Source organism: Myotis davidii, unplaced genomic scaffold (genome assembly GCF_000327345.1).
Source record: "Myotis davidii unplaced genomic scaffold, ASM32734v1 scaffold57, whole genome shotgun sequence".
NCBI classification, from domain to species: domain Eukaryota; kingdom Metazoa; phylum Chordata; class Mammalia; order Chiroptera; family Vespertilionidae; genus Myotis; species Myotis davidii.
Genome location: NW_006289718.1, coordinates 2,582,756 through 2,594,550, shown reverse-complemented (window position 1 = coordinate 2,594,550; position 11,795 = coordinate 2,582,756). Strand labels below are relative to the sequence as shown.

Genomic DNA, 11,795 nt, shown 5'->3' with positions numbered 1-11,795 from the left:
TGGGAGAGATCAACCAAAGTAGTTGTATGCATGCATATAGGCCTAACCAATGGACATAGACAACAGAAGGGTGAGGGCATGAGTTGGGGGGTCGGGGAGTAATGGGGACATAAGGACACATAAATAATACCTTAATTAATAAAGAATTTTTTTAAAAAAACAACTCTTACCAATTGGGGTCCCTGACAGGGGCTCCAGTGAACACAGTTGCAGTTCATCCTAGAACAGCGATTTTCAGCCCATGTGCCACAAGAATTTATACAACACGCAATACCTGACTATTTCGTCAGGGGCACTGACCTCTTTTCCCTTAGAGTGTCAAATAAAAAAATGACAACAGCCAACACTAAAGAAAGAAAGAAAGAAAGAAGTAAATAAATAAATAAATATTTGGTAGAATTCACTTGTGAAGACGTCTGGTCCTAGAGCTTTGTTTGTTGGGAGTTTATTTGTTTTGTTTTGTTTTGGTGGGTTTTTTTTTTACTGATTTAATTTCATTACTAGTAATTAGTCTGTTCAGATTTTCTATCTCCTCCTGATTCAGTCTTGGAAGATTATATGTTTTTGAAATTAATCAATTTCTTCTAGGGTATCCAATTTGTTTGTGTATAATTGTTCATAGTATTCTTTAAAATCCTTTGTGGTATTGGTTTTAATGTCTCCTCTTTTATTTCTGATTTTTTTATTTGGGTCATCTCTTTTTTTCTTGATGAGTCTGGCTAAAGGCTATTAATTTTGTTTATCTTTTCAAGAAACCACCTGTTAGCTTCACTAATGTTTTCTGTTGTTTTTTAGTCTCTATTTCATTATTTCCACTCTAATGTTTATTATTTCCTTTATTCTACTAACACTTTTTGTTTGTTCTTCTTCTTCTAGTTCCTTTGTGTGTAAGATTAGATTGTTTATTTGAATTTTTTGTTTGTTTCTTAAGGTTAACCTGCATTGCTATAAACTGCTGTTTTACAGTTGCTTTTGCTGCATCCCATAGATTTTGGAATACCGTGTTTCCATTTTTATTTCTCTCAATGTATTTTTTAATTTCCTCTTTGATTTCTTCATTGAGCCATTGATTGTTTAGTAGCATGTTTTGTAGTCTCCATATGATTGTGCTCCATATAATTCATTTCTAGTTTCATACTGTTGTGGTTGGAAAAGTTGCTTAATATTATTTTAATTATCTTAAGTTTATTGAAATTTGTTTTGTGAGCTAACATATGACCTATCCTGGAGAATGTGCCATGTACACTTGAAAAGAATGTGTTTCTGCTATTTTGGGATGGAATACTCCATTTATATCTACTAAGTCTATTTGGTCTAATGTATCAGTTAAGGCCAATGTTTCTTTATAGATTTTCTGTTTAGATGATCTATCCATTGATATAAATAAGGTGCTAAAGTCCCCTATTATTACTGTAATACTGTCAATTTCTCCTTTAGTGTCTGTTAATTTTTATTTATGTATTTAGGTGTTCCTACATAGGGTGCATAGATATTTATAAGTGTTATATCCTCTTGCTAGATTGATCTCTTTATCATTATGTAATGGCCTTCTGTGTCTTGTTACAGTCTTTGTTTTAAGGTCTTTTTTCTCTGGTAGACAAAAGCTATCCCAGTTTTCTTTTCATTTCCATTTGCATAAAATATCTTTCTCCATCCATTCACTTTCATTGTGTGTATGTCTTTAGACCCGAAGTGGGTCTCTTGTAGGCAGTATATATATGAGTCTCATATTTTTATCCATTCAGCCACCTTACACATTTAGTCCATTTACATTTTAAATAATTATTGATATACTAGAGGCCTGAAGCAAGGAATCCGTGCATGGGTAGGGTCCCTAGGCCTGGCTGGCGATTGGGACTGATCTGTGGGGTGACCGGTAGGGTAATTGGGGGGTCCTGCTGGCACCCGCCTTGGCTGGCCTGGGGCCTGCAGGCAGCTCCTGTGTTGAGTGTCTGCCCCCTGTGGTCAGTGCGCATCATAGCAACCAGTCGTTCTGCTGTTCAGTCAATTTGCATATTAGGCTTTTATTATATAGGATATGTACTTATTGCCATTTTGTTAATTGTTTTCTGGTTGTTTTTGTAGTTATCTGTTCATTTCTTCTTCTCTGCTCTCTTCACGTGTGATGACTTTATTTAGTGTTATTTTGGATTTCTTTCTCTTCATTTTTTGGTGTATCTAGTATAGGTACTTGATTTGTGGTTACCATCAGGTTTCACAATAACAACCTATGTATATAGCAATTGTTTGATGGTCACTTAAGTTCAAACACCTTCTAAAAACACTACATTTTAACACCAGTACCACCACATTTTATGTTTTTGCCATCATATTTTATAACTTTTTATTTATTTAACTAATTATTGTAGATGTAGATGATTTTACTATTTTTACCTTCATACTAGTTTTATAAGTAGTTGATCTATTACCTTTACTATGTTTGCTTTTATCGGTGAGATTTTTTTTCTTTTATTTTCTTATTTCTAGTGATGGCCTTTTCGTTTCCACTTAAAGAAGTCCCTTTAATATCTCCTGTGAAGCCAGTTCAGTGGTGATGAACTCCTTCGGGTTTTACTCGTCTAGGAAACTCTCTCTTCTTCAATTCTCAATGATAACCCTCTGGGCAGAGTAGTTTTGATTGTAGGCTTTTGGTTTTTTTCTTACAGCACATTGACCATATTGTGCCACTCCCTTCTAGTCTGAAAATTTTCTGCTAAAAAGTCAGCTGATAGTCTGGTGGTGGTTCCCTTGTACATAACTATTTGCTTTTTTCTCTTCTTGCTTTTAAGATTCCCTCTTTATCTTTATGTTTTGACATTTTAATTATGCTGTGTCTTGGTGTGGATATCTTTGGTTTCATCTTGTTTGGGAATTTCTGTGCTTCCTAAACCTAAATGCCTATTTACTTCCACAGATTAGGGAAGTTTTCAGCTATTATTTCTACAAATAAGTTTTCCTTTTTTTTCTTCTTCTCTCTCTCCCATATCCTTGTGGGACCCTTAACTATCTTCATTAAATTTTTGTTGTTGTTGTTTTGGTGATTATCACTATTCTGTCGTCCAGATCACTGATCCATTTTTTTTTTTGTCTCATCTAATCTGCTGTTGATTCCCTCTAGTGAATTTCTCATTTTAGTTAGTATATTGTTCAGCTCTGATTGGTACTTTCTTATATTTTTTATTTCTTTTTTGAAGCTCTTACTGTGTTCATCCATTCTTTTCCCTGAGTTCGGTGAACATCTTCATACCATTACTTTGATCCCTTTATCAGGTAGATAGCTTATTTTCATTTCCTTTATTTTTTTTTCTGAGGCTTTGTCTTGTTGTCTTGTTTGGAACATCTTCTGCTGTCTCCCATATTACCTAATATTCTATGTTCATTTCTCTGTATTAGGTAGATCTCTATACCTCCAGGCCTTGAAGTGGTCTTATGTAGGAGATATCCTCTGGGGCCCAGCAACACACTTGCCTCTGGCCACCAAAGCAAGGTGCTTGAGGGTTGTGCCGTGCTGTCCTGTTGCTGTAGGAGCATCGAGTGGGGCTGACCTCAGTGTGGCTGGCTGACTGAAACATAAGGGTGGGCAGGGCTTTCAGCAAGGCATACCCACTGGCATTAGCAGGATTGAAGGAAGGTCTCAAAATGGCATCCACCAATGCTGGCATCAGCACAGCAGAACTAGATATCAAAAATGGCTGTTGCCAATGTTTTCTTTCCCAGGGAGAGTCCAGCTTCCTCCTGCCTCTCCAGCAGGTGTTGCAACATTTGTAAGTAGGACTCGTTCACCTATGTCTATGCACTTTTCTCTCTGGTGTTTTTGCACTGACTTCTATGTCAGGTGAGTCTCTGTGTGTTTTCTTTTCCCTGCATTGCTATATTTTTCCTAGACATATTCCCCATTGGTTTTCAAAGCCAGGTGATTTGGGGGGCTTGTGTCTCCTGAGAATGAGCTAAAGTTAGGAGTGCCTGATGTGGAGCTCAAATCACTCACTCCTTAGGGAAATGTTTGCATTTAATTTGCTCTCCTTATTCCAGTTTCCTAAGGAGGAATCTTATATGGTTAATTTTTGATCTAGCTTCTTTCCTAATATGTGCATTCAATGTTACAAGTTTTCCTCTAATCATTGCTTTTGCTACAGTCCACAAATTTTGATAATTGTTTTCAGTTTCATTTAGTTAAAAATGTTTTAAAATATCTCTTGAGATTTCTTTGACTCATTGTTTATTCATTCAACAAACAATTTATTGAGCTTCTGTACTGTGCTAGGTACTAAGGATACAAAGTTGGATCAAATATCTTTTTCTTTCCTTAAGGAGCTCTATCTAGTAGAGTAGAATGATATGGGAGCCATCTACACTAATAAAAGACAAAGATGCTAATTGACCATAACTTCGCTATGCCCTAAGCCATGCCCACCTGCCAATCAGAGCGACTATATGCAAATTAACCCAACCAAGATGGCGGCTGGCAGCCATGGAGCTGGGGCAAGCAGGAGGCTTGGTTGCCCAGGTGATGGAGGAAGCCAAGCTTCCCTCCAGCCCGGAGCTGGCTGTGGCCTCCGCTTATGGCAACAAAGTTTCAATTATAGAAGACAAATAAATCCCAGATACCTGATTCCAGCCAGCCTCCACTGGGAGCTTGGGTGGCTGGGGGTTGTGGCCAGCCTGCAAATAGCCATCAACCCCTTACCCAGGCTGGCCACACCCTCATGGGGCAACGTTCCCTGCTGGGGGGCTTGGCCAGCCTGCAAACAGCCATCAGCCCCTCACCCAGGCTGGCAAGACATCCCAGCAGGACCCCCACCCCCCACCCCCTGAAGGGGGTGTGGCCAGTCTGAAAACAGCCCTCAGCCCCTCACTCAGGCTGCCCAGGCACTCCAGGAGGAACTCCTACCCTGAAGGGGCTGTGGCCAGCCTGCAAACAACCATCAGGCTCTCATCCAGTCTGGCCAGGCACTCCTATATAATAGAAGGGTAATATGCAAATTGACCCTAACAGTAGAATGACTGGGAATGACTGGTCACTATGACACACACTGACCACCAGAGGGATGTCTGACTGCCAGCTTAGGCCCAATCCCCCAGGGAGTGGGCCTAGTCATCAGGTGGTCATCCCCCGAGGCGTCCCAGACTGTGAGAGGGCACTGGCCAGGCTGAGGTACCCCCTGAGTGCACAAATTTTTGTGCACCGGGCCTCTAGTCTATAATAATAAAAGAGTAATACACTAATTAGACTGGATGTCTTCGGACATTATTCCAGATGTCCTTCTGACAAAGCTGGGGCTGGAGAGAAGCAGCCCAGGTCCCAGGTGCCTGCCAGTGGTCGGAGGAGGAAAGCCTGGGTCCTGGGTGCCAGAGGGAAGCCGGTGCTGGCAGCCAGGAGAAGGAAGGACTACTCTTGCATGAATTTTCATGCATCAGGCCTCTCGTTAACTATAATGAAATATAATAATACTTACTAATGGAGATAGGCATACAGTATTCTGGGGGGAGAGATCAAGGAAGATTAAATCTGTTTTGGGGAGTCAGGGAGTGCTATTTTAAACTACCCTTATTCAAATGCAACCTCTGTTTCTACAGCCTTTGATGGTTTCTGGCAGGATTAATTTACTTATCAGTATTTCCATACATTTTTATATAAATCAACAATATCAGTTATAACATTTTACTATAATGACTTGCTTATAATTCTGTCACTTACCAAAAAGATGCCAGTTTCTTGAAAGCATGGCAGAGACTTCACCATCTCTATATTTCTAGTACCTGAGCATCTGCAGTTCAATGAACTCAGTAAATATCTTAATCCGTAAGTATATGCACATATGGATAAATGAATAAGGTAGTATGACTGGTGTATTCATAAAGAAAGCTGTATTACTTAACAACACAATAATCTGTGCAGGTATTAGAGCTATGATGTACTGAATATGAAAACAGAGAGCCTTAGTTGAACACATGGGTGAATATCAATATGATATTAAAATTTATAATTTTTTGTTATTTAAAAAACAATTATAGATACTCATTTATCTGTATATCTTTTAGAAACTTACCCCTATTTGATTAAACATTTCTATCCTGTTCAAAAATGCTCTTTCATACTAAAATGAATGTATAACTACTTTTGTCTCTTGCCTAAATTTGGGGGATCACTTGGTTATCTTGAGGCTAACACAGCCATTCAAGGTGGCCATTCTAACTCCAAGGAGATGAGTTCTGGTGCATTTGGAAAGACTGCCTTTAAAAACTATCCCAGGGTTGTGCTTAACTATAAGGTGGAGGGAAACTTAGCAAATCTCAAAGGGTAAAGACACCAAAGTCTGAGATTTTAATATTCTCCTATACAAAGTATATCTCTAAGAGTCCTAACACATGCCATTTTTATGCTTCTCCTTGGAAATGGAATTAACATTCCTGTACTAAGTGGAAATGGTAAATTCTTAAATTGTTAATAGCTTCCTCAGGCTTCTGCTCCTTTGCTGTGCTATCATCTTGGCTCTGAATTATAAAAATATTGCTATGTGTGCTCATCAGCCTACTGTCCTAAGGCTGTTTCCACTACTGAAAACAACTTTTGGACGGGGGAACAAACTACAGGGGCCCACTCCTGGGAAGGAAGTATTTTAACATGGAAACCAGTGCACATTTTGTCCCTATTTTCTTGGATATTGACAGATAATGCATCTGGATTTAGGCTTATCAAATTCATTTTGCTAAATAATGTCCTGCTTTGCATATAGTAAACCCTGCCTATTGTCATGGGTTCAGTGCTCAAGGGGGTGAGGGGATGGGTGTCAGTGCCTGCTGGTAGCTAGTATGTAACTGGAGGAGGCATTGAATGGGAGAGGAAGAAGGGGAGCTCAAAAATATAAGAAAAAGGGGATCTGATACAAAAACATAAATGCAACAAGCTTCAAGAAATAAATGTAAGCAGAGGGAAAATAAGGTAAGGAACTATTCAGATGAAGCAAACAGACAAGATGACAGTGGACAAAGGAGAGTTCGGATTCCCAACCAGCACTGCACAGAATTCCACGTACATGTTCCATGGTGTCCATGAGAAAAACACGCTCAGCTTCACACCCAACACACGCTTCTCACAAATCTCTTCACGAAGAGCCCACTGCATGCAAATGTAGGTGTGCTATATAACACTAAATGGCAACTTTAGACAGCCTCCTGAGCAAGATTACATGTTGTTTGTAGATACTTGGCCGTGCACTAGCAGCGCGCACAATATAGACAGGAAAGATATATACAAACTCTGGGACAGTGGTTATTTCTGGGGAATCAGGAAGGGAAAGGAGTTGGGGGAGGGGATGATAAACTGTAATTAAAACATTCTATTTCTTTTTCAAAATGAAACAGATATGGCAAAAAGTAAATGATTCACGACTACTTTGGGTCTATTACTTTCTGTAAGTTTGAAACATTTTATAAATATAAAGATTGAACGTTTACATGTGTAAAGTAACGGGCAATGTATTTCAATAACCCAAAAGCAAAAGTAATAAGTATAAAGTCTTTCAGCCCTTTCTTTTTAATGCTGCCTGATGAAAGCCAGTGGCAAATGGCTGAAAGAAATGCAATTTAGTGTATGCAACTCGGTGAGAAGGGAAGGTGGCCAAAATGATGCCAACTAAAGACCTGTTTTTTTTGGTGATCTGGTCAACCCCAGTGATACAGAATACTACATTGTGTGAGATTGTTGTTCTCTCCTCCAGAAAATACTCCCTTAATGAGATTATTCCTAACTGAGATATTGATGAGTCACAGACAGTCCTGGGTTCAAACTTTTATTCCCTGCCAAGTGCTTAGTTCTGTTAAATTCAGTGCCTTGGACACTCGGCCAAGCTGGCAGAGGACAGATGTCCCTCTCAGAGCTTTGTGGAACCCGGCAAAGACAAGTGCCTCGATGAAAGGCCCCTGGGGCAAGCAGTGCTGAGGGTACCAGTGGGCAAAGATCGCTGGGTTCCAGGCCGGGTGGCAGCAAGGCACCAGATCTCTATGCAGAGCCAGATCACTGCCATTTCAGACTTAATTTCTGTTTCAAATGAACAATGTAATCAACCATAACTGTTAGTGTAGTATGTTTTTGTATGAAGTGTCATAAGTGCATAAAACAGGGAGAAGTTTGGATAACTACATTCAATATTAAACAACAGAACATAATAGCTCCAAGTCCTTATTATATTCTTTTTAAAAAATATTGAACATTTTACTCAAGATTTTGAAAGCACAAGTCTGTCTTAACTAGAGTCGTACTACAATGTGACTATTTTTTTCAAAAGAAAATTTAGAAAGATATGTATGTATCCTTGCAAGCAAAACAGAGAAAAGGGTATTATTGGTACTATGATTATTAAGCCACAGACACGTAAAATCCACAAAATGGGTTGGTGGGTTGGGAAATGCAATATCATGTCAAAGGTGCAGACTGTTTCCAACCGAAGCAAACCTCAACCCCTCCAGCAATGAACTGCCCTGAGATCTTGGTAAAGACAGCAAGGCCTGCTCTGAGGCTGGGAGATCAGGCATCGCAGCTGGCACTACATGGAACATTCTGCCAAGTCCACAGGGGAGGCTGCGGGGTTCAGACTGCACCCAGTGTGAGGCACGTGCATCAGTGGACCAATTTCTGAATAGGTTTTTATAAATATGTACAAATCAATTACAGGCGCTTGAAATGTCTTCAGCTGGAATAACCTAACATTGCAAGACAATGTATTCACAGCGTCCAGGCCCAGGCTGGTGTCAGCAGGCAGTGCTTACGGTTTACTCAGTCCTCTCAGCCAAAGCAACCTTCTCAGGACAAAATTCAGTGCTCTGACGCAATTGGCTAGGTTTTCCCTTGATAACCAGAGAGCAAAACCTTGTTATTATCATCATGAAAAGGAAGTAACTGTTGTGTGAGGTGCAAATTTATCAATGAACGGCCATCATCTGGAACAATAACTGTAAGCATGAGATTAAAGTGTGATAGACTTTTCCAATGGCCCCCTTATAACACCAGAAGGGATTGTAATCTTGAGCATATTTTGTGTTGGCATCTCTAGCAGTCAGGAAGATCTGGTACCAGAGCATGGCATTGCTGTAAGTGTCCGGAACACAGTGCGGTGGCTGTACTGCCACGGGAACACACCAGGGTTGGCTGTGAGCGTCATGCAGGCTGTGAACGCCATCTGCTCACAGTGACTGAAGGGCACAGTCATCCGCATGCCAAGCAGCTGGCAGGGTAAAGGTAACGTTTATCTCTTCATGGGCTTCCCTGCGTGAGTGTCCAATCTGATGCCCTAAGATGGTCGAGTACAGATGGGTGACATTACAAGAGTACCCTCCAAAGGGTGTGAGTGGGTCCAGGTTGAGGGTGATTGCCCCTGAGATGTTAACAGGGCCTGAATCCTCCAGTGCCTGTGGGGATGGGGTAGACACTTTGCCTGCCCACTGGTCACTGTGATTTCCGGAGCCATGGTGTCATCTGTGAGATGCTTTAATGTTTCATTCTCTGATACACACAAGTCCATGTCATTAAACAGCAGCAGAAAAGTATTCCCGTCCTCTGCTATTCCCGGTGACTTAATCTCCGTGATTTTGAAGAAATAGCCCAAGGTAGGAAAGCTATTGTCAGGGGCTTACACTGGTCATAAAGTCCAGCAGGGGAGGCCGACTGCTGAAGGCAGCGTCAGGTTCTCCAGGGGCTTGATATCTGATCATCCACCCATCCACCCCATGCTGGGGCGGGGGGGGGTTTGCGGGGGGGAAGCAGTGTGCCCCTGGGCCAAGCTTGTGGCTGCTCTGACCTCACTCGTAGTGAGTCTGGGGCCACTTGGCACCATCCTCTCCACTGCTCCGGGAGCAACGCTGATGCAAGGAACAGAGGCCCTGCTAGTGCTTGCAACCACGGCACGCATTGGTCGGGGTCTCACAGCCATGGTTTCCCCTTATTATATTCTTTATTGCTGTGTTATTTTAATCGCAACACCTTAGCTAATGAATAAGCAAGTTCACGTCTGGGTATTTCTAGGCAATGTAACCAATCTGCCACCTTGATCATCTATGTCAGCGGTTTTCAACCTGTGGGTCACTACCCCTTTGGGGGTCGAATGGCCCTTTCATGCCGGGAGCCGGTCCATCCTTGCTGTTTCAAGGGACCTGGCGTATATGGCATACTGTTCTTACCGTATTTGCCGGCGTATAAGACGATTTTTTGGCCCTGAAAAATATGCCTCCAAGTGGGGGGTCGTCTTATACGCCAGGTACACTTCAGATAGACTGCCCATAGTGCTTGCCCCGTGCCATAGTGGCCTCCCGATGCCCGCCCACTTCATTCCACATACCGTTCAGGCATCAGCAGCGCTGCTGGGTGTATGCTCGGCTGTTATGCGATTTTGCTGTTATGCGATTTTACCGCACTCGCAAAATCGCACACAGCCAACCATACACCCAGTATGGTATCGCAATTCGCGATTTTGCGCTATCATGGTGCCTGTTAGAATGTTGAAGAGCTCGCACTTGCGCACTAGTGAGGTCCCAGGGAGATGCTGATGCAAGGGTGGACCAGACTGCTATAGTGACAGGGCGGGCAAACAGGGAGCAGGGACCAATCAAATCAGGCTTTGTATACAGCCAACAGCCAACCACAATACTGCCCCATTGTACAGTACAGCATAGAAAATGTCAACCAGTCAAACCCCTATCATCCCTATCATGGCCCCAAGATGTCGTTGATGAACTTTTAATATCAGATGATGAAGAGGAGTTTGAAGGCTTTTAAGGTGAAACTGTCACGCCAGCAAACTTGCTAGGGACTTGCCCGGCACTTGCTCTCTCCCTCTATTTGTTATCTTACTTCTATCATTGACAGTCCCTCTAGGTGTGGGCTGCTTGCCTGTGTTCCTGAGAAGCATCTACGGTACCAGTCTATAGAGTGTGTTTTCTTTAGTGAATTACCGGTATGTTTACCGGTAATAAACTTGCACTGTTTTATGTATATGTTTGATTACATACAGCCTTGTGACAGTTTTCCTGCATGTCATAAGCATTTGAATATAAATTAAAATGTTAAAATCAAACCTGATATTGTTTTTCCTTTTATTTGGTGTGTGGAAGGTGTGCAGAAGAGGGGGTAGTCTTATACGGCGAGTATATAACAAACTCTGTATTTTGAGTGGAAATGTTAGGGGGTCGTCTTATACGCCCAGTCGTCTTATACGCCGGCAAATACGGTAATATGTTTGGTCACCTTCTTGGCACTATGTGTTTTAACCAAGGTCACCTCTTTGAGAAAGGTTGTTTCCCCAGGTAGGGATTTTCCCCTGAAGTTAGGGCGGGAATAAAACCTCTTAACTGCCAGGCGGGGAATTAATCACTTTAACTACGAACAATCATGCTTAAGTACATAATCTTTACTCCCTGGAATGGAGATAAGAAACGCCCTCACCTTTGGAATAGAGATTGATAGGATTAGAGTCAACTGGTATAAATACAGATGTAACAAGATAACAGGACTCAGAACTTAGATGAGGATCCGAGAGACAGAACTTAGAGACAGAACTTGGAGGACAGAGCCTGCGCAGAGCCTGGAGACGGAGGAGCTTCGCTGGAAAGAACATGGCGGGGGGTCCTGGACAGAACCTGGCTGCGGAGCTTGGTTGGAGAGCCTAGACAGAGCCTGGCGACCGAGCCTGGCTGGAGAGCCTGGGCCGAGCCTGGCTGGGGAGCCTGGCGAGAGAACATGGCTACAGAACTTGGCTGGAGGACCTGGAGATCCTGGCTGGAGAAACTAGCAAGAGAACATG

At 42.0% G+C, this 11,795-nt stretch overlaps 1 pseudogene; it reads right to left on the bottom strand.

Annotated features, from left to right (window-relative positions):
* Positions 1-8,772: 8,772 nt before the first annotated feature.
* Positions 8,773-9,929, bottom strand: LOC102775044 (annotated as a pseudogene).
* Positions 9,930-11,795: the final 1,866 nt, after the last annotated feature.